This window comes from Lolium rigidum, chromosome 2 (assembly GCF_022539505.1).
Source record: "Lolium rigidum isolate FL_2022 chromosome 2, APGP_CSIRO_Lrig_0.1, whole genome shotgun sequence".
In the NCBI taxonomy this organism is placed as follows: Eukaryota; Viridiplantae; Streptophyta; class Magnoliopsida; order Poales; family Poaceae; genus Lolium; species Lolium rigidum.
Window position 1 is genome coordinate 254,741,497 of NC_061509.1, and position 23,094 is coordinate 254,764,590.

Here is a 23,094-nt window from a genome sequence, read left to right on the forward strand (position 1 = left end):
TGATTGCATGGAGGACCTGGTATGCACGTAATGAGATTACACACGACAAGCCTCTGCCTCCAATTGATGGGTCGCGTAGGTTCATCTGCAGCTACTTACAATCCTTGGAAAATATCCGTAAGATGGAGCCTGAGGATGTTCTAAAGGGAAAGAAAGTAATCGATGCCCAACCAACTAATTCCCCTGTTGTTCAGTCTGTCCGTGTTCCATGGGCTAAACCACCAGATGGTATGCTGAAGCTCAACGTGGATGGTGCCTATATGGCGCAGTCAGGAAGTGCCGCCGTGGGTATAATCTTGAGGCGTAGTGATGGCTCCATCGTCTTGACGGCCTGCAGATCACTTCACTTTTGTTCTTCTGCTCTCGAGGTGGAGATTAGTGCATGCATTGAAGGAGTACGGTTGGCGCTTGAACTCAACCAAGATGGCATCCTCATGGAAACTGATAGTTTGGAGATGGTCAGGATTGTGACAAGTACTGATGCAGACAAATCTTGTCTTGCACATTTAGTGGAGGACCTTCGTTTATTACTTTCTTCACAATATATTGTTTCTATTACTAAGATTCCTTGGTTGCAGAACTCTGCTAGTCATGAGTTAGCTAGTTTTGGTACGAGAGAGGATAGAAATGATGTTTGGTTAGGGTCCGCTCCAGAGCCTCTGTTGGGCCGCATCCTTCGGGATTGTAACAACACTATTGTTTGATTAATACAATCCTGTTTACCCCACAAAAAAAGGGCTTCGGCAAGTGTCAATTATGGGTGTCTTGTTGCACCAAATTTGTCACATGTTTTGAGTGAATTGACTGCAAATGTTTAGTTTGTAAGACCGGACCTATGCATTATGTTTGGTAGTTTCTTGTGCTTCTCTAGTTGTCATCTCTTTGATATCGACCATAATCACTCGTAGGTTGCGGATTCACTAAACAACATGTGCTTACCAGGAAATCGGATGAAAACCAATAAAAAAAACTCCATATAAAATAGAGCTATCAATTCTATATCGGGCTTGTGGTTGCACGAAACAAATAGCATGACATCATCTCAGGCCGTTTGATGGCATTCTCGGAATGATGACACTTGTTCGATGGCATACTAGGAATGACGGCTACTTTTATGGTATTCTCAGAACCCAACAACAGTTTTATAGCATTCTCCAAATTTCCTCTTGCTACAACGCTGCCTGTTGAATGACCAACGATGTCGCCTAGAGGGGAGAGGGTGAATAGGCAGTTACAAAAAATTCGACTTGAGAGCTTGAACAAGTGCGGAATAAAACTAGGTTTAACTTGTCATGCACAAAGCCTACAAAATAGGGTTTGCCTATGTGAAGCAAGATAAGCAACAAGGTGATAGCAATGTATACAGAACATCAAGTACGGAGGTTATCACAATGTAAAGTGCATAAGTAAAGAACCTCGGGTTGTAAAGTAACCGAGGCACGCGGAGTCGATGGTGTATCCCGAAGTTCATACCCTTGTGGAGGCTACTCTCCGTTGGAGTGCTGTGGAGGCACAAGGCACTCTGTATGCCACAAAGGCCACCGTATTCTTCTCGAGCCTTTTACACCAAAAGAGAAATCCTCGATCCAATAAGGGACCCTTGAGGGTGGTCACCGAACCCGTACAAGCTTAGGGCAATCGTCCAAGTAACAAACTTGAGGCAAACTCCACAACAACCGGAGGCTCTCAAGTACAAGGCCACAAAGGCTCCAACATGACATAAACATCTACAAGGCCATAAAAGCTACAACGCGCCACAGGAAGCTACAAGGCCACAAAGGGTACAACACACCACAAAGGCAACAATGTCACAAATGCTACTACGCCACAAAGGCGACAATGCCACAAAGGCAACACCGCCACTATGGTCTACAAGCCGTCTACATTTCCAAGAACCCAAGAGGTAATACTCACTAACTCTCACGAGACCAAATCTCCATAGGGAATCTAAACCGATGCACCTAATGCAAAAACACCACTAAAATGCCCAAATCCTTCACTCCCAAATTTCAACAAAGCTACAAAATCTATTAGAAGAATAAGGGAGGAAGAACAAAAAGTAGGAGGAACACTAAATTTCTCTAAGATCTAGATCTAGCAAGTCCCTCACAAAGAGAGGAATTCGATTGGTAGAGTGTTAGATCTAGATATCCTCACTCTTTCCATCAAAAAGATGCAAAAAATATTGAAGGAGTCAAGAGGAGGAAGAAGCTCTTCAAGGTCAACATTGAAGAAGAAAGAATAGAGGAAAAGAGCCATGGTAAGATGTAGAAGAAATATATAAATAGGGGGCAACAAAATATAGCTATTGGTGCAAAAAAATAGTTAGATTCGCGCTCGACCTGTATTACGTCTCTTTAAAGCGGTACTACCTTTTACGATAAACACATCATAGACAAGATGGGAAAACTGGTCCTGACCGATACTACTGCTCTCTGAACCGGTACTACCGGCGCGTACAGAAAAAATAGCAAACAACAGACAGGAAAAAAGGGCAAAGGTGAGGTGTGGCAGCACAACACGCGCGAGAGCGAGCGGCGGCGCAGCGCAGCACGAGCGCGCATCGAGCGAAGTGCGCGGCGTGCAAAGGCGCAGAGGTCAACGCATCTAGCGCTACCTGAGCGTGGGCCAAGCATGCGCGTAGTTCTACGCGAGCGAGCAGCGGGCGAGCGGCAGCGCCGTGCTGGGCCTGGTGCGGCAGCGGCCCAGTGCGGAGCGGGGCAGGCCGGCCTGGAGGCGGGGTTTCCCTATTTCCTGCTCGTTAGCGTGCCAGAACACGCGGTAGGTGCTATACACCACCCTGGTCGGTGCGGCAATCCCTATTCGCCGCCTATTGCGGGAGCGAATCGCTCCCGCTCAAGCGACGGATGGGCTGGGCCGGCCCAGTAGCGCTTATCACATACGGGCTTTTTCTTCGTTTTCCGGTTTTTTCTGAGGTTTCCAGGTTTTTTCAGTTTTGGATTGTTTGTTTTCGGTTTTTTTACTGATTTCGAAATTTGTTCAGAATTTTTTTGTTCTGATTTTAAAAATGTTCATATTATAAATTCGTTTAAATTTGAAAGTTGTTCGAATTCAAAAGATGTTCGAAATTGAAATTTGTTCAAATTTAAAATTTGTTCAAATATGAATTTTGTTCCATATGAAATTCTTTATTCTGAATTTTTCAGAATCTGAACAAAAAATAAATCTGAAAATGTTTAAATTCAAATTAGAAATTTGTTCAAATTGAAAATTTGTTCAAATTCGAAATTTGTTTAAATTCGAAATTTGTTCGAATCTCAAATTTGTTTGGTTTTAAAATTCTTTGTTTTAAAATTGTTCGGTTTTTAAATTTTTTGATTTCAAAATTTGTTCTGTTTAAATTTTTTGTTCAGATTTTAAATCCAAACTAAATGGAAAAAAAACAGTAGGCTTATTGGGCCAGTTTGAAGCGGCCCAGGAGAAAGAACCTTGAGCGGAGCAAACCTTCCCTCCCGCTAAATGCGGTGAATAGGTGCTCCCGGTCGGTGCGGACCAGGCACCGCACCCCCAGGGTGCCTGTTGGGCCGGCCCAGTAACGTTTGTTTTCGTTTTTTTTCTTCTGTTTTTCTCCTTTTCTGCCGTTTCTTCTTTTTTAAAAATTTAAAATGCCAATGTGAAATTTTTTCGGAAAAACATAAATTTCTAAAATTTGTATATTTTCAAAAAATTGAAAACATTATTTTCTAGTCTTTTATTTTTTTATATGAACATTTTTTGGATTTGAACAATTTTCGATGTGAACAAATTTTAAATTTGAACAAATTTTACATTTGAACATTTTTTTAATTTGAACAAATTTTACATTTGAATTTTTTTTAATTTGAACAAATTTTACATTTGAAAATTTGAAAATTTTAATTTATTTTAATTTAAACAAATTTCATATTTGAACGGTTTTTAAATTTGAACGGTTTTCAAATTTGAACGGTTTTCAAATTTGAACATTTTTAATTTTTATTTTAATTTGAACAATTTTTAAAAAATAAAATTTTCCAATCTAAAAAATATAAACAAAACCGAAAAAATAAAAAAAAGAAAACAGAAAACAGAAAAAGAAACCAGAAAAGAAAAAAAGAAAAGACAAAAACGAACTGCACAGGCTAAACAGACCCAAATGTGCCTGGCCCATACCCGACCAGGGGGTGTGCGGTGGCCGGTAGCCACCGACCTGGTCGGTGTATAGGTTTTGCCAGAACACGCATCACCTGATGGGCCAGACCATTAATTCGTTCGTGAACAATGGAGTACTATATACTGTAGTTTTCTTTCCTTTCTATACAACAGATGAGATATCATAGCGGTGTCAGCTCCTCTGCTGTGCAAAATTTAAATCTAAGAAAATTCTAAAAACTAGCAAAAATTAAATCTTAGCAAATTTCGAAACTGGGCAAAAATATAAATCTAAGCAAATTTCAAAATCGAACAAAAATTTAAAATTTGTTCCAGTTTAAATTTGCTCGAATTCGAAAGTTGCTCCAACTTAAAATTTGCTCAAATTTTGAAAAAGTATATTCAAAACGGGAAAAGAAAAGGCAGAAACAATGAAAAAGAAAACCAAAGAAAAGAAAAATGAAACCGACAGTAAACCAACCGAAACAGAAAAAGAACCGAAAAAACGCAAAAAACAAAGTACCAACCTAGATGGGTCGTGGCCCGCTCGCCCCCGCACGCATGCGGGTGTTAGTCTGCCCCGCAGCTGGGCGAGAAATAGGTTTTCCCCTGGAGGCGGCCTAGTACGTAGTGGAGCAAAGCAACGTTGGGTCGGACTGGAGGCGGCCTGGTGTAGGAGCTGGGCTGGCTGCGGTGGAGAAGAAAGGGTGGGCTGGCATTACCGGGCCCGGTACCGCTTTGAGTACCGCTTCGGTTGTTCGGTACCTGGGCCGGAAGCCCAAGCGGTAGTGCCGGCCCCCTTTTTTTTTTTCTTTTAAACCAAATAAGAGGCAACTATAAAATCCATAACTTAAGACTGGGAGCTTTAATTGACGTGAAGTCAATTTGTTGGAAAGAGGACGACAAGAAGTACCCGCGAAAGGTGAAAATATGGAAATAAGTGGGGATGATTTTCTATGAATTTTAGAGGTGCAACCTCTCAATACGAGAAACCGAGAAAATCATCCAACTCGAAAACGCAACGAGTGATGCATCCAGAATCCGTTTTCGATGAGCTAGAGCTTGTCATGAGAATTAACACAAGCTGTAAAACATTACATGGATAAGAACCAAGAACAACCAAGAAAGACGATGCAAGGCATGCAAGGGTTCGAGCTCTCTCCGAACTATACTACCAAGTGACTCATTCGAGAGCCATCTTGATAGAGCGGCCAACTATCCTACACACTTGGTCTCCCAGCTACATCAACAGATCGGGAAGAGAGAAAGCCTATCAAGAATAAACCTTGACCTTGCGCGTTCCACTCGAACCGGCAAGCTCCGTCTTCATCCCTCTGCAACAATGCACGCTTCCATCTCAATCTAACTTCTTCGATGCACACACCACCGACTTCATCCATCCTCTATATTGCACACACCACCGTTTTTAGTCTTCATCTTGTTGATGTCTTGAAGATTGACATGATATCTCACACCATCTTCTTCAAGACATACTTGTCACTTGATTTTCTTCTTCTTGCAACCTTGAGACCAACATATGGATCAAGCATTTCCTATGGACAAAACCTATAAGAGAAACTCAATGCAACCATTAGTCCATAAGGATTGTAATCAATGCTTCATTCTTCTTGTATTCATACTACCAATGACGCACAACATGAAAATGCTTCATTCTTCTATGTATAACAATGTCAAGAAAAATCATACATTTCAATAAGATCTACAAGTTCGACTAGTCTTTCCATATCACTTGCATGTAGTCAGTCCAACGGTGGTTCCTCCCAGTGCTCCAAAGAAATCACTAAACGGTCAATGTGCCATACCATAATATGCAATGTAGCCTCCCGAGAGAAAAGGTGAGGAGAGAGAGTGGAAAAAGGAAGGAGAACCAGAGGAAATATGGAAGGAGCTCGGTGCTCTCGAGAAGAACAAGGAGATTGCAAGGAAAAGCTCTGTCCCATCATCTGGATTGTGGGACCCGCTAAATTGTCCCTTTTTCTTCTAGCGTTGGATGGATCCTAATGTGAGGTGTGGTTTCAATCATCCGAGTCTAAGTGGAAATCGTGAGGCAGTGGCATGCGTATGCCTCCATTGTCCATGCCCTAAGGACCGCTATAAAGTACTAACTGTACAGCGGAGCCAGGTGGGTGGAAGTGTGGGGCCCACCCCACCCTAATATTTAGCCCAACTCATATATTGGCTATAAAAAGTAGGGAAAAAAGAAAAGACCTAGCCAATTTAGGCATGTTTCCCATCCTAATAAATTGGGTTGGGTCGGCCACTTTGTACCTTCATCTAGATGGTATATATTTGTTTTTGATTTAGCACGGCCCTCGACCTATTTCAACTCAGAGTGAACTCGTGTCCTAGGGTCAGACGAGCAGTCACTAGGATCATTACACGCAATGCCCGAGCGGTTGCTCATTTCCAAACTGAACTCCGTTGGGCACGACGAGACAACACATTTCTTCCGGTGCCGCAACTGTTACAAGTTTATCTTGAACAGGTAAAAGAAACAGAGGGAACGTTTAACAGTGCACCGTCACCTGGCCGAGCGTGCCGCGTGCGCTTGTCTGAACAAGCAAAAGCCTGGCCGTGATCGAACAATTTACTGACTGAAGAATATGTGAATCGACACTGCTGCGTCGCGGTCGCACCATTCTGTGCACTTGGCCACTTCCCTGGATATTCTCGTTGGAGACGCTCTCTGGCCAGAGTTCCGTGTCAGGCTGCGAGCGATCGGAAACGGCTCTTGGTTTGGACACGCAGCATTTTTTTTTAACAGAGTTGCGTGCAGGTCGATCGATCCATCCATGCTACGACCCGTACCGTCGAGCAGTTGCCATGTTTATGCTAAGCGTCGTCGCGCCGTGCAGTACCCGTCCCATGCATGCTTTTATGGATGTGCAGAGCAGAGAGCCAAAGACAGCCCGGCAGGATGTACGGAGATCTTGCCACATCCATGCGAGGCGAGGCGGCCCATGCCTCGCTCTACTGTTGCCGCGTCACCCTTTGGATTGGAAGTACTAGGCCCATTCCTTGTGCGAACATATGAACTGCCAACAAGAAATTCGTGCATCGTATCGTTTTTCTTTCGGATTCTGGATTTTTTTTTCTCTGAACAAGAGTGGAGAGGAGTCAAAGTTGCGTACTATATTGTCAACGAAGGGTATATGTTCAACTCCCCAGCCCTAAACGCCGCCGCCGCCGGTAGCGCCGCCGGGGCAAAGACCCTCGGGGCGCGGCGGCGGCGGGGGCCCTTCCCCGTCGACGTCTGGTGGACGGCGGCCGGATCCCCTTCCTCGACGCATGGCGGGCGCGCGGATGGGTTGGGCGGCGGCGGCCTGCGCTGCGCCCCCTTCTCCCGTCGGCTCTCCCTCGGCCGGCGCGGTTGGGATGGGCGGCGGCAGCCGGCGCCGCGGCCTCCTCCTCCCGTCGGCTCTCCGCATCACTCCGACAGGGGCTGGTGGTGGGCGGCGGCCAGGCTCATGGCCTGCGCCACTCTCCCCGCCTCTCGCCGGTGAGTGGAGGCGATCTCGGGCTTCACCCGCGACACGAGGTCGCCCGGGCGGCAGCCTTGGGTAAGACGGTGGAGGTGGCCCTCTTCTTCGCCGGAGAGGGTTGGCCTGCGGTTATTGGTGGTGGATCTATCGATCTATCACCGCGTTCCGGCGGCGAGATGGAGATGCTTGGAAGCCGGCGATGGAGTCGCCGGTGGAGGGTTGGAGTGGCCAGCCCGGAATGGTCGCCGACGTGGGGGTCAGGCCTGAATAAAGGTGGTGGTCCTAGGGCATCTCTTGCGTGAAGAGGAAGACCTACCGGAGGCCTGGACTCGTGATCTAGCCGGAGTGTTGAGTTCCGGAAGGCTCCGCCGGCGAATGTAACAGTGCTTTTTGCCTGGAGTTTGCTGGATCGGTGGTATTCGGTCGTGCGCACCCATGCTTTTATTCCGACCGATTGGTTCTAGAGGGAGCGGCACGAAGCTTTTTTTCTGTGTTGACATCAAGTGACTATGGATCCATGATGAAAGTCGGAAGAAGAGAGGTTCATGAAGGCCGGAGGGGAGGACTAGCTAAGGAAGGTTCAAGTCTCCGCGTTGTTGAGGGACTTGCTTGGTGTTCCGGGCTTCACAGTAGCGGTATGAAAGTGGGGGCGACAACACAGGTGAAGTTCGTAGTCCTACCTTTCGTGGTGAAAACCCAAGGTCCGGCCTTAACCGGTTGTGCTCGGCAATGATCTAGTTGGAGGCATTGTTTTGAGAGCGGGGACTATCTTCGTGGTGAAAACCTAAGATCGTTGATCGGGCGACGATGGTGTTCGCGCACTGTTCCCTTCTTGGAGGCGTCGTTTTTGGAGATTCTGTATTTCAGGTGTTGTGTTGGCGATGGATGTATTGCTGTTGTTAGGCCCGAGATACTGTAGCGGGACTTTTGTTTCTTAGTTTTATTTTCCCTTTTTTGGTTGTGTGCATCCGTAGTGCCATTAGGGTGGTGCGTTGTTGCAGAGGCTGGGTGTAATTGGTATCGTTTTGATATTAATATATTCCCTTTATCGAAAAATATGTTACATAGAGGGTCCTAAAATAAAAGAGAACTTACAACTTGGCCCTTGAAACCACCAGGACCAGGGCCGTACCTGAGATTTTGGTGGCCCTGTAAAAAATCTAAAATTATCCAATTAGTGTAAGCAAATTTTTTAGTACTCCCTCAAATTTTTTTTTTAGTACTCCCTCTATTTCAGTTTACTAGTTCTACACGTATCCCTATGTCGTCAATTTGACCAACTTAACATAAGATATACTCCCTCCGTTCTGACATAGTCTACATTCTAGCTCTAAATTTTGTTTTGAAATATTATACATTCTAGCTTTTAGTCAACAACAACACTGAAAACGAAGTGGTTTTGCTCTCTTTATTGGTTGTTGTTATTTTCAATGTAGCTTTGATTGATTGTTCACATATCTAAGTAGTACTAATAAATGCAATACTAGTTTGTCTCATTTTTTCTAAAATGTAGACTAAATCAGAACGGAGGGAGTATATTAGAAAAAGTATAACATTAGAAACTTTAGGTTCTTATACTTTCTAATGGTATAATTTTTGTGTTATATAACTATATTATATAGATTAAATTAGCACCCTAGATACATGTGTAGATCTAGTAAACTAAGATAGAGGGAGTACTATAAAAGTGCAAATCACGCTGAGAGAGAAATAAATATAATTGGACTGTTGGACCTGGAAAATAACTACTACTGCTGAGCGTTTTTTGCTTCAGTTTGCTTAACCGGTAATTAGTACCATTAAATACTATTACTCCTACACAAGAATTAATTGGGGGATCTAATTATTTGGAGGCTTTGTAGTACCATCGCAGCTCTTGCACACCCTTCCCGCACAGCCTGCTAGGGACGCACCACTTGGCGGCTAGAAGACGACAAAGAGTCCTCCTCTCTAGAGGTTGAAGAGAACGGCATGTAAGCGTCTCATAGCTAGGGCTGCCTTTTCGACGAAGATAGCGGTGGCAAACCTAGCCACCGCATGATTCGCTCCGCGATGCAAGAGACGCATTAGTGGACTCAAAAACGTTTTGAAGCCTGGGCATATGGTAAATCCATAGGCTTACTGTGCCAAGTTAAACCTAGCCACCGCATGATTCGCCCGACGATGCAAGAGACGCATTAGCGGACCCAAGAATGTTTTGAAGCCTCGCCGGTAAATTCATAGGCTTAGTGTGCGAAGTTTCTTTTGTCAACACATGTGAAAATAGGCTGCGCCGGATGGCCAGAAGCCCAAGCAATGTTGGGTCTGCCCCTGAATTGTACTAGTTTGTCTTTTTTTTTTGTATGATGTACACTAAATTAGAACCGAGGGGGTAGTGTAGCAAAGAGAGAAGAAAATGAGATGAGCTGGTCCAAGATACTTGATTAAGGAAATTGGTGTAAATCAAATAATCAATCAATCTCATTCCCGTCGCGGCCTCACTCTGCGTTCAGGAAGGGAATTGCGGTGCGTGTGCGCGGAACTTCCAGATAAATGGAAGTTTGCCTCTGCATTGCAGCATAACGAGTTTTTGTCAGACGTATGGTTTGCCTCAAAACGTTCTACAGTTGACAGATTTGACATAGATTGGGTATCGATCTCCATTGCTGATGTGCCACATATACATTTATTCTTCATTTCTTAAAATTATCAGAAAATTACCATTGGGATAATTTGACGTACTCAGTAATGTAATTTTTAATCCACTCAAGATGTTAGTTTCTAAACGCAAGTCCTTCAGACACACGACGAGACGAGACAGTACACATTCTCTCAGCGCCACTGCTACAAGTTATATCTGGAACAGGTAAAACAGACCGATCAGGCCCGGATTAACAGTGCGCCGTCACCTGCTCGACCGTGCGCTTGTCTGAAGAAACAAACACTGGGCGTGAACAATTTCCTGAATGCAAATTCAGTGGATCGACACTGCTACGTTGTCCTTTGCACTTTCGACTGATGGATCATGGATGTTCTCGCTCGTTTTTTTTTTTTTTTTTTTTTTTGAGAAGACCACATAATATCATTAGCTTAACCATGGAGATTGCAGCAAACGTGGCCATAACTGGAAAGATCCAGATGACGGCAGACACAGGAATTTGCACAAAGACCCCTAGAAAAAGAAAATATTACAAAGAAAGCCCTCCAGGTCCTTGAGCACATCCATATCGCGTCCCGTCGCAATCTCCGCCGCCGCCGCCATCGGCACCGCCGCAGCCGCCATCGGCACCGCCGCCGGAGAAGAAAAAGACGGAGTAACCACACTCCCAGCTCAGAGGAGATACCATCGGAGACTTGCTCCTTTGTGGACCTCAAAAGTCGTCCGCTGCAAGCAGCGGCACCGTCGTCTCTGGGGCTCGCTCGGCCGGGAAGAATCCCGTCACTCCTCAGAGCCAAGCACCGCCGTCTCCCGTCGACCTCGTCGAGGAAGAACAACAGGGCCACAGCCTTCATACCTCTTCCCGCTCCTATGCAGCAATCTTCTGGACGAGGCCGGCGCACCGGCGCACGCCGCCGACCATCTCCTGGGCTCTTCCCACCCGAATCCCGGACGGATCCGGAGACACGCCGCCACGGGAGCAGCAAATCGGGAGGAACAAAATCCCACCTCGACCACGCCGGTGCTGCCTCGACGTCGCCGCTCGGGAAGCTCCTCCGCACGCCCGGATCTCGGATCCCGGCCGCGGACACCTTATTTGCCGCCGCCGGAACACCGACGGCACACACACACCTATCTCACACCTATATACATGCCGGAGACGAAGATCCTGGAGCCCCCTACCCTCCCGCCGCCGAAGCGGCTGACGGAGGGGAGAGAGCCCCAAGATCTCGCCGGCGGTGAAGGAGGAGAAAAGAGTTCGCCCCCGGATTCGCCTCTCTTTACTGTAGAGGAGAAAGTGGGGAGAATTGGTATGTTCTCGCTCGTTGGAGCCGCGCTCTGGCCACGCACGTGTCGCATGTCTGCCCCTGCGCGCGGTAGAAAACGTACGGCTCGGATCGGATCCGTTACCTTTCGTCCGGCGTGATTAAAATGGTAGCTTTCGGAAGCATTGGGGCGAGTGGCCCACCGGCGCATGCTTTGCTTTCAACGGGAGTGGTAACTGTAAAACCATCATCTCGAGGTAAACGTGACGCTTCGTACAAGACAAGCATCTGGTCCCGATCATTATCTCATACCTCGGTCAGTCATTCTCAGCCAAGAAAAAAGTCAGCATCACCCAAGTTGCTCATCCCAACGGGCTTGCATTCACTCTAGGCCGTTCAATGCCGTCCCAATGAATCAGTGATCAAAGGGTGCATAAAGTTACTGATTCACTGTTGTTAAGAGCATCTCCAGTCGCGTCCCCAAACCGTCCCCCAAACCGCGCCGGATCGAGCGTTTGGGGGACGTGTTTTGTTCGTGCCGCGTTTGGGGGACGTCGCTCCCGCCCGCGGCCCCCAAACGCCGCCCCAATCAGAAATTCAAATAGATGCATTCAAAAGAGATCGTTCCCGCCGATTCGTCGCGATCGAGAGTAGCGGCGATCGATCAAAGTACCGGGCGCGCGATCATATTACGTGACCGGTGGTGCATGCAAATTAGAAGAAGGGGAAGGGGTTGGGCGACGGCGTCGTATCCCGAGTCGACGCAGCCCGTCGAGCACGACGACCTCGCCGCGATCCGCCCGTTCTCGTGCATGGTGCGTCCGCTCCGTCGCCGACGCAGAGGCCGACGCAGGTGTAGCAAGAGAAGACGCGCCGCCCGCTCTTGCTGCGCCGCTGCGCCGCCGCCGATGCCGATGCTGCGCTGCCGCTGCCGCGCGTCCGCCGCCGCCATTTTGGCTTCGATGTCGTCGAGGATTTGCCCTTTAAGAAGCTGTGCGCCGCTCGCGTCCGGGGAGACATTCCCTCTCGTCGACGCTCTCGCCAGGGACATGTCGTCCCTGCGTTTTTGAGCTCCAGCCTTCTCCTCTTGCCTCTTGAGCGCCTCGGCCCACCTTTGGTCGGTCTTTTTGTCGCGGGAGAGAAAGGTCGAGGAGACGTCGGCGAGGCATTTCGTGATCGACGCCCGCGTCTTCTCGGACGACGCAGCGTCCGGCCAAGGCGGCCTTGGCGGCCTTGTTGCCGCAGGGACGCCCCGTCGAAGCTGCCGGCGGCGCGGCCCGCATCAATGGCGTCCTTCCCTTGGACATCGACAAGCGCGTCGCCCGCCATTTCTCATTCATTTTGAGCTTGCCATAGCAATGCATGAGCACGAAAGACTTGTGACCTTCCGAGTTCTTCGCGTACAAATCCATGGCCCGATCAAACTAACCAAAGGAAGCAGAGTCATTTCATCGAACACAATGTAGGCGCTACGGATTATGGAAGAAACAGTCGTAGCAGTTTGGCGGCGTCGGCGCCGCTCTCGCCTCTCGGTCTCTAAGTCCCGATGGTACCCATGGAAGGCGTTCACCGACGCCCGGATGATGGCCCATCGCGTCGACATTGCCTTTTGGCTCCTCTTCATTGACACCTTCCTCGTAGTCGCCGTTGATGAGCTTGCGCTCATCGAATCTCGGCCTTGATCATCGCCCCAGCACTTCCCGCCTTTTTGGTTGGCGCCGATGATGGAGTCATGGCTCACCGTCGCCCACGACTCGCACGTGACAACAATCTTCCGTAGGCGTCCACTTCGGGCCTCGTGTGCCCGACGGCTTCTTCTTCTTCTTCTTCTTCTTCGTCCTCACGCCGTCCGCGTCTACCTCCACGAGATCATCGTCACCGGCACCCTCGTCGTCCTCTTCCTCGCCGCCCTCTGATACGTCTCCAACGTATCGATAATTTCTTGTGTTCCATGCCACATTATTGATGTTATCTACATGTTTTATGCACACTTTATGTCATATTCGTGCATTTTCTGGAACTAACCTATTAACAAGATGCCGAAGTGCCGTCTCCGTTTTCTCGTTGTTTTTGGTTTCGTAAATCCTAGTAACGAAATATTCTCGGAATCGGACGAAATCAACGCCAAAGATCTTAGAATCCCCGAAGCATCCAGAACACACGAGAGGGACCAGAGATGGGCCAGGGAGGCCCCACACCACACCTGGGCGCGGGCCAGGCCCTGGCCGCGCCACCTGGTGGTGAGGGCACCCTGGTGACCCCCCTGCGCCGCCTCTTCGCCTATAAAGAGCCCCTGGATCAGAAAACCCGATACCAATTGACGAAACCCACGAAAACCCGCCGGAGCCGCCGCCATCGCGAAGCCAAGATCCGGGGGACAGGATCTCGTTCCGGCACCCGCCGGAGCGGGGAAGTGCCCCCGGAAGGCTTCTCCATCGACACCGCTGCCATCTCCATCAACACCGCTGCCATCTCCACCGCCATCTTCATCACCGCCGCTGCTCCCATGAGGAGGGAGTAGTTCTCCATCGAGGCTCGGGGCTGTACCGGTAGCTATGTGGTTCATCTCTCTTCCATGTACTTCAATACAATGATCTCATTGAGATTCATATGAGTTTGTATCACAATTTATCTATGTGCTACTCTAGTGATGTGTTATTAAAGTAGTTTTATTCCTCCCGCATGTGTGCAAAGGTGACAGTGCGTGCACCATGTTAGTACTTGGTTTATGCTATGATCATGATCTCTTGAAGATTGCGAAGTTAACTATTGCTATGATAATATTGATGTGATCTATTCCTCCTACATATGCATGAAGGTGACAAGTGTGCATGCTATGCTAGTACTTGGTTTAGTCTCGTTGATCTATCTTACACTAAAGGTTACTTAAACATGAGCATTATTGTGGAGCTTGTTAACTCCGGCATTGAGGGTTCGTGTAATCCTACGCAATGTGTTCATCATCCAACAAAAGTGTAGAGTATGCATTTATCTATTCTGTTATGTGATCAATGTTGAGAGTGTCCACTAGTGAAAGTGTAATCCCTAGGCCTTGTTCCTAAATACCGCTGAGTTACTACTGCTTGTTTACTACCGTCTGCGTTACTACTGCTGAGTTACTACCGCTTGTTTACTCGTTTTATCACGTTACTATCGTCGCAATACCACCACCATCAACTACACGCCAAGCACTTTTCCGGCACCGTTGCTACTGCTCATACTTATTTATACCACCCGTATTTCACTATCTCTTCGCCGAACTAGTGCACCTATTTGGTGTGTTGGGGACACAAGAGACTTCTTGCTTTGTGGTTGCAGTGGTTGCATGAGAGGGATATCTTTGACCTCTTCCTCCCCGAGTTCGATAAACCTTGGGTATCCACTTAAGGGAAACTTGCTCGCTGTTCTACAAACCTCTGCACTTGGAGGCCCAACACCGTCTACGGGAAAGGAGGGGGAACGTAGACATCAAGCACTTTTCTGGCGCCGTTGCCTGGGAGGAAAGGTAAAAAGGCACTCATACTACGGTCTCAGGTAAAGTATTTTTCTGGCGCCATTGTGTGTGTGCTCAAAGCTATTTCCTTTAGATCCTGCAATTGCATCTTTTTGTTTCTTGTTTACACTAGTTTGGCATAATGGACAACAATGAGCTTCTTATTCTATTTCCTGAATTAAAACATGGATTGTTTGATGCGAAAATTAAAAAACCTATGAAATCTTCTTTGCATGCTGGTAGTAATATTAGTATGAACGCTTTGAACACCATTGTTGACAATAATATAGAAAGTTCTAAGCTTGGGGAAGCTGGTTTTCATGATCTCTTTAGTCCCCCAAGCATTGAGGAGAAAATTTACTTTGATGATTCTTTACCTCCTATTTATGATGATTATAATGATAGTGGTCTTTTGGTGCCACCTACTATGGAGAGTGAATTTGATTATGATTACAATATGCCTCCTATATTTGATGATGAGAATAATAATGATAGCTACTTTGTTGAATTTGCTCCCACTACAACTAATAAAACTGATTATGCTTATGTTGGGAGTAGTAGTAATTTTATGCATGAGACTCATGATAAGAATGTTTCATTTGATAGTTATATTGTTGAGTTTGCTCATGATGCTACTGAAAGTTATTATGAGAGAGGAAAATATGGTTGTAGAAATTTTCATGTTACTAAAATGCCTCTCTATGTGCTGAAATTTTTGAAGCTATACTTGTTTTATCTTCCTATGCTTGTTACTTTGCTCCTCATGAACTTGTTTATTTACAAGATTCCTATGCATAGGAAGCATGTTAGACTTAAATGTGTTTTGAATTTGCCTCTTGATGCTCTCTTTTGCTTCACATACTATCTTTTGCGAGTGCATCATTAAAACTCGCTGAGCCCATCTTAATGGCTATAAAGAAAAGAACTTCTTGGGAGATAACCCATGTGTTATTTTGCTACAGTACTTTGTTTTATATTTGTGTCTTGGAAGTTGTTTACTACTGTAGCAACCTCTCCTTATCTTAGTTTTGAGTTTTGTTGTGCCAAGTTAAGCCGTTGATAGAAAAGTAAGTACTAGATTTGGATTACTGCGCAGTTCCAGATTTCTTTGCTGTCACGAATCTGAGCCCACTGCCCTGCAGGAAGCTCAGAAAATTATGCCAATTTACGTGCATGATCCTCAGATATGTACGCAACTTTCATTCAATTTGAGCATTTTCATTTGAGCAAGTCTGGTGGCCTAATAAAATCCATCTTTACGGACTGTTCTGTTTTGACAGATTCTGCCTTTTATTTCGCATTGCCTCTTTTGCTATGTTGGATGAATTTCTTTGATCCATTAATGTCCAGTAGCTTTATGCAATGTCCAGAAGTGTTAAGAATGATTGTGTCACCTCTGAACATGTTAATTTTTATTGTCCACTAACCCTCTAATGAGTTGTTTCGAGTTTGGTGTGGAGGAAGTTTTCAAGCGTCAAGAGAGGAGGATGATATACTATGATCAAGGAGAGTGAAAGCTCTAAGCTTGGGGATGCCCCGGTGGTTCATCCCTGCATATATCAAGAAGACTCAAGCGTCTAAGCTTGGGGATGCCCGAGGCATCCCCTTCTTCATCGACAACATTATCAGGTTCCTCCCCTGAAACTATATTTTTATTCCATCACATCTTATGTGCTTTTTCTTGGAGCGTCTGTTTGTTTGCTTTTGTTTTTGTTTTTGTTTGAATAAATTGGATTACATCATGCTTGTGTGGGAGAGAGACACGCTCCGTTGGTTCATATGAACACATGTGTTCTTAGCTCATAATATTCATGGCGAAGTTTCCTCTTCGTTAAATTGTTATATGGTTGGAATTGGAAAATGATACATGTAGTAATTGCTATAATGTCTTGGGTAATGTGATACTTGGCAATTGTTGTGCTCATGTTTAAGCTCTTGCATCATATACTTTGCACCTATTAGTGAAGAATACATAGAGCATGCTAAAATTTGGTTTGCATAATTGGTCTCTCTAAAGTCTAGATAATTTCTAGTAAGGTGTTTGAACAACAAGGAAGACGATGTATAGTCTTATAATACTTGTAATATGTCTTTTATGTGAGTTTTGCTGTACTAGTTCATCCTTGTGTTTGCCTCAAACAACCTTGCTAGCCTAAACCTTGTATCGAGAGGGAATACTTCTCATGCATCCAAATACTTGAGCCAACACCATGCCATTTGTGTCCACCATACCTACCTACTACATGGTATTTCTCCGCCATTCCAAAGTAAATTGCTTGAGTGCTACCTTTAAACAATTCAAAATTTATTACCTCTTATTTGTGTCAATGTTTTATAGCTCATGAGGAAGTATGTGGTGTTTATCTTTCAATCTTGTTGGGCAACTTTCACCAATGGACTAGTGGCTTCATCCGCTTATCCAATAATTTTGCAAAAAGAGCTGGCAATGGGATTCCCAGTCCCAAATTAATTAACAAAAATAGACACTCCTCCATGGTATGTGATTGTTGGACGGCACCCGAAGGATTCGGTTAGCCATGGCTTGTGTAAGCAAAGGTTGGGAGGAGTGTCATCATAATAAAACTAAAATAAAAAGGCACTCCTTCATGGTATGAGATTGTTAGTGTGCACCCGAGGATTCGGTTAGCCATGGTTTGTGAAAGAAAGGTTGGAAGGAGTGCCACCCAAAAATAAAATAAAATGGGAGCCGCTCTTTGAAGGTTTGTCCGGCAAGGGGGTTAGAGTACCCGCTACCATTCGTTGACAACAACATACACCTCTCAAAACTTTATTTTTATGCTCTCTTTATGTTTTCAAAATCAAAGCTCTAGCACAAATATAGCAATCGATGCTTTCCTCTTTGAAGGACCATTCTTTTACTTTCATTGTTGAGTCAGTTCACCTATTTCTCTCCATCTCAAGAAGCAAACACTTGTGTGAACTCGTGCATTGATTCTTACATATTTGCATATTGCATTTGTTATATTGCTTTGCATTGACAATTATCCATGAGATATACATGTTATAAGTTGAAAGCAACCGCTGAAACTTAATCTTCTTTTGTGTTGCTTCAATGCCTTTACTTTGAATTATTGCTTTATGAGTTAACTCTTATGCAAGACTTATTGATGTTTGTCTTGAAGTGCTATTCATGAAAAGTCTTTGCTATATGATTCAGTTGTTTACTCATGTCATTACCATTGTTTTGATCGCTGCATTCTCTACATATGCTGTACAAATAGTATGATCAAGTTTATGATGGCATGTCACTCCGGAAATTATCTTTGTTATCGTTTTACCGCTCGGGACGAGCGTAACTAAGCTTGGGGATGCCGATACGTCTCCAACGTATCGATAATTTCTTGTGTTCCATGCCACATTATTGATGTTATCTACATGTTTTATGCACACTTTATGTCATATTCGTGCATTTTCCGGAACTAACCTATTAACAAGATGCCGAAGTGCCGGCTCTCGTTTTCTGTTGTTTTTGGTTTCAGAAATCCTAGTAACGAAATATTCTCGGAATCGGACGAAATCAACGCCAAAGATCTTAGAATCCCGGAAGCATCCGAACACACGAGAGGGACCGAGAGATGGGCCGTGGAGGCCCCACACCACACCTGGGCGCGGGCCAGGCCCCGGCCGCGCCACCCGGTGGTGAGGGCACCCCGGTGACCCCCTGCGCCGCCTCTTCGCCTATAAAGAGCCCCCTGGATCGAAAACCCGATACCAATTGACGAAACCCACGTAAACCCGCCGCAGCCGCCGCCATCGCGAAGCCAAGATCTCGGGGGACAGGATCTCTGTTCCGGCACCCGCCGGAGCGGGGAAGTGCCCCGGAAGGCTTCTCCATCGACACCGCTGCCATCTCCATCAACACCGCTGCCATCTCCACCGCCATCTTCATCACCGCTGCTGCTCCCATGAGGAGGGAGTAGTTCTCCATCGAGGCTCGGGGCTGTACCGGTAGCTATGTGGTTCATCTCTCTTCCATGTACTTCAATACAATGATCTCATTGAGATTCATATGAGTTTGTATCACAATTTATCTATGTGCTACTCTAGTGATGTGTTATTAAAGTAGTTTTATTCCTCCCGCATGTGTGCAAAGGTGACGATGCGTGCACCATGTTAGTACTTGGTTTATGCTATGATCATGATCTCTTGAAGATTGCGAAGTTAACTATTGCTATGATAATATTGATGTGATCTATTCCTCCTACATATGCATGAAGGTGACAAGTGTGCATGCTATGCTAGTACTTGGTTTAGTCTCGTTGATCTATCTTACACTAAAGGTTACTTAAACATGAGCATTATTGTGGAGCTTGTTAACTCCGGCATTGAGGGTTCGTGTAATCCTACGCAATGTGTTCATCATCCAACAAAAGTGTAGAGTATGCATTTATCTATTCTGTTATGTGATCAATGTTGAGAGTGTCCACTAGTGAAAGTGTAATCCCTAGGCCTTGTTCCTAAATACCGCTGAGTTACTACCGCTTGTTTACTACCGTCTGCGTTACTACTCGCTGAGTTACTATCGCTTGTTTCATCGTTTCTATCGCTACTACTCGCTGCAATACCACCACCATCAACTACACGCCAAGCACTTTTCTCGGCACCGTTGCTATCGCTCATACTTATTTATACCACCTGTATTTCACTATCTCTTCGCCGAACTAGTGCACCTATTTGGTGTGTTGGGGACACAAGAGACTTCTTGCTTTGTGGTTGCGGGGTTGCATGAGAGGGATATCTTTGACCTCTTCCTCCCTGAGTTCGATAAACCTTGGGTATCCACTTAAGGGAAACTTGCTGCTGTTCTACAAACCTCTGCACTTGGAGGCCCAACACTGTCTACAGGAAAGGAGGGGGAACGTAGACATCACCCTCTTCGTCCTCATCGTCGTCCTCCTCGTCGTCCTCCACCCCCTCCTCTTCCTCGACGTCCTCCTCCTCAACCCCGTCGTCCTCCTCAGCACCGGCGCCGTCGTATTCGAGCGGACCCCTGCGGCCGGTGAAAGGGTCGCCGTCCGGACCGGGTCCTGGCTCGCGCTGCTCGTACGCCGGGGAGTAGAGGTTGTTGGGGTTGAAGCCGCCGTGCGGCGGCGCATCCCGGTAGTGCGGCGACAAGTTAGGCGTCACGCACCGGGAGTGGCGGAGGGGCCGTCGTTGTAGAAGGCGGCTTGCGACGGAGAGTTCAGTCCCGGAACGTACACCGGCATGGACGTACTCCATGGTCTCGTGTTGGTGGCGGCGATACACCCGGCCATTACGTGCGTCGGTGCCGGCGCGCCGCCGAGCCTTCTTCTCCAGCCTCCACCGCCCTCCGTCCTTTCCGCTCCAACGTCGACAGCTTCCGGCGCGAGCAATCTTGCTGCCATTGATCGTCGGTCATTCCTTCGAGCTTCTTCTTCGGAGCCGGCGCCTTCCGCGGCTTCGTGAACGGCGCTTTCGCATTGCCCGACGGCTTCTTGGCCGCTTTCTTCGCCATCTTTTTGGGGGCTGTCGGCGGCGCCATGGAATGGGGAGAGGGTAGCGGCGGCGGGTGGACGGCGGGAGGGAGAAAGAAATCGGCGGGATAGGAGAAAGAAATCGGCGGGATATGTTTTGGGAGGCTCGTGCGCGCCGCAGTATAGGCGCGATTTGGCGGGAGCGGCGGGATTTGGCGGGAGTGTGCGACGATTTTTCCCTGTGCCGCTGACGCGTCGGGCCCGCGTCGGTTGGCCTCGCTTTTCGTTGTGTCCGGCGTCCCCGGAGCGTCCCCTGTGGGACGGGGACGGGCTCGGGGCGCCGGACACCGTATCGGGCCGCGCCGGACAAAAAGGGCTTTGGGGGACGCGGCTGGAACGCTTTTTTTGTCCGGCGCGCCCCAAATCGCTTTGGGGGACGCTTTGGGGGACGCGACTGGAGATGCTCTAAACTTACCAAAACAATATATACCCCGTACCAAAATATGAAGTTCTGAAATATAAAATAAATATTAATATACGATATATTTTCATCATATACTTATTTAATTTATAGTCGTTGACATTTTGTTTAATATACTTGCTCAAAGTTTATAAACATTGACTTATTACCTATGTTTATACGTCACCTCCGATTGGACTGAGCAATTGAGGCAGTAGAATGCAAAACGCAGTGCTTATTTTATATAGTAATTCTGTTATTTCTCAAATGGATGAGAAATATTTTACTCGACTATTAATCTTAAGACTCATAGTATATGATGTAAACATGTCTACAACCCTATAGCTACTCCATAATTCCATATTTTACAATTTCATCTATCATAGTAAATGGGTCAAAAGGTTTAAATTGGATCAAATAAATAGTGATTCCCTTAAGTATGTTGTTTTCGACACTAGTTACACCACCTTGAAAGTTTTCACCCTAATTACTTGAGAGCTATCTGACATGTGGGTCCGTACAGGCAAGCTCGAGTGATGTGCCATGATGCGGTTTTTTCTCTAGTACATCTGCATCGTGCCTATAAAAAACCTCGGAAAAACCGCCTATGTGTATCTGACTACCGAGACCCATTAGTAAAAATGCATGCTTTTAACAGGGAAGGCCCAGAAGGGCCTGGAAACTGCATTACTAAAGCAGTGGAAACAAAATTACAACAAGGAACCCAAAGAAAAATAAAAATTTATAATCTAGTCCTTGGAAATTGCACAAAGGACCTTAAAAGATAAACAGAAAACACAATTGGGTCCTTCATCATGACCGTCAGTCATCGGCGACCTCAAGGCCCGGGCATCAACACCACCACCAGGGACTAAACCACTTGGAGTGGCGCCGGTGTTGACTCCCTCGCCGATATCGAAGATCCTCCGCATCTACTAAAAAAATTGAGGGAGTACAACAAGATTTGCTCGGGTTCAATGAGAGTGGAGCGAGGACGGCGGTGCACCTTCGGCTCGTTCATTCTAGTGCTTGTATTTGTTTAGATGTCTAAACAATTTGTTTTTTTACTTTCAAGTATTCTTACACTTACTACCAAGGATTACAAATGCTAGATAAATTGACTTTTTTTCAAAAAGGAAAATGAAACGGCTACGGGGCTACGGTGCTAGGCAGAGCCCGGAGATAATAGGTGGGGGCAACACGCTAGTGCTACTGAGTGAAAGCAAGTGATCCACATGGACGTGGTCCACCCCATCGTCCTCACGCCAGATCCTCTCTCTCCCTTCCTCTTCCTCTTGCTCTGCTCAAGGCAAAGCAAAACCCAAACCCCCACCCGCAGCATTTATCTCACCGCCGCCCGCTACACGCCTCGCGAATGCCCCTGCGCCAATGCATCCTCCTCCTCGCCGCCTCCTCGGGCCCCTCGCCGCGCTTCTCCTCGCGGCCGTCGCCGTCGCCGACCACGACGACGGTGGGTACTCCCTCCCTGCCTGCCTTGCCTCGTCCGGTCTTCCGGTGGCTCTGTATTGGGGGTGGGTTCTGCTCGGCAAGCTGGGATTCGGCGGGGGTTAGGATTGCTCCGGGCTAGTAGACTCCGTATTTTATTCGTGCGCGCTTTTTAGTGGGTGGGCGTGGTCATTGTTTATGGCTTGTTGATTTTGTTCCATCTGCCGCTCACGGCGCCTAAGCATGGGCTAACACTAGATTAATCGCGTCCCCTGTCCATGCCATCGCATCCGCGGCTCTTCTTCTTCCCTTCATAGTCCATAGGGGGCAGCTGCTGCCATTTTTCAGGGGTGTAGAGGCTCCACCAAGGTCTATCCTCAAATAGTCAAATGGGGCTTTTTTTTATCTGCACTTCTTTAGTTCTTTCCTGTTCTGCTTCGTCGGCCGAAGCGCTGTGCTACTGCCTTATCCTGTCACTCGGGATCAGCTTCTCATTCTGAACCGCTGTGCTGTTTTTGGGAAGCGAAAAACCTTCGGGCGAGAAGACTTGTTTATTTTAGGGGTTGTTGTTGATGTCTATTTGGTTTGCATATTGAAGCTCTGTGTCAGTCATCGAATGAGTTCGTTTCACGCATTTTGAAGCAGAGTGCCCCTGTTGACTAGGTTCACCATCGTGTCGGTCAACCTGCTGCCGCCACTTGT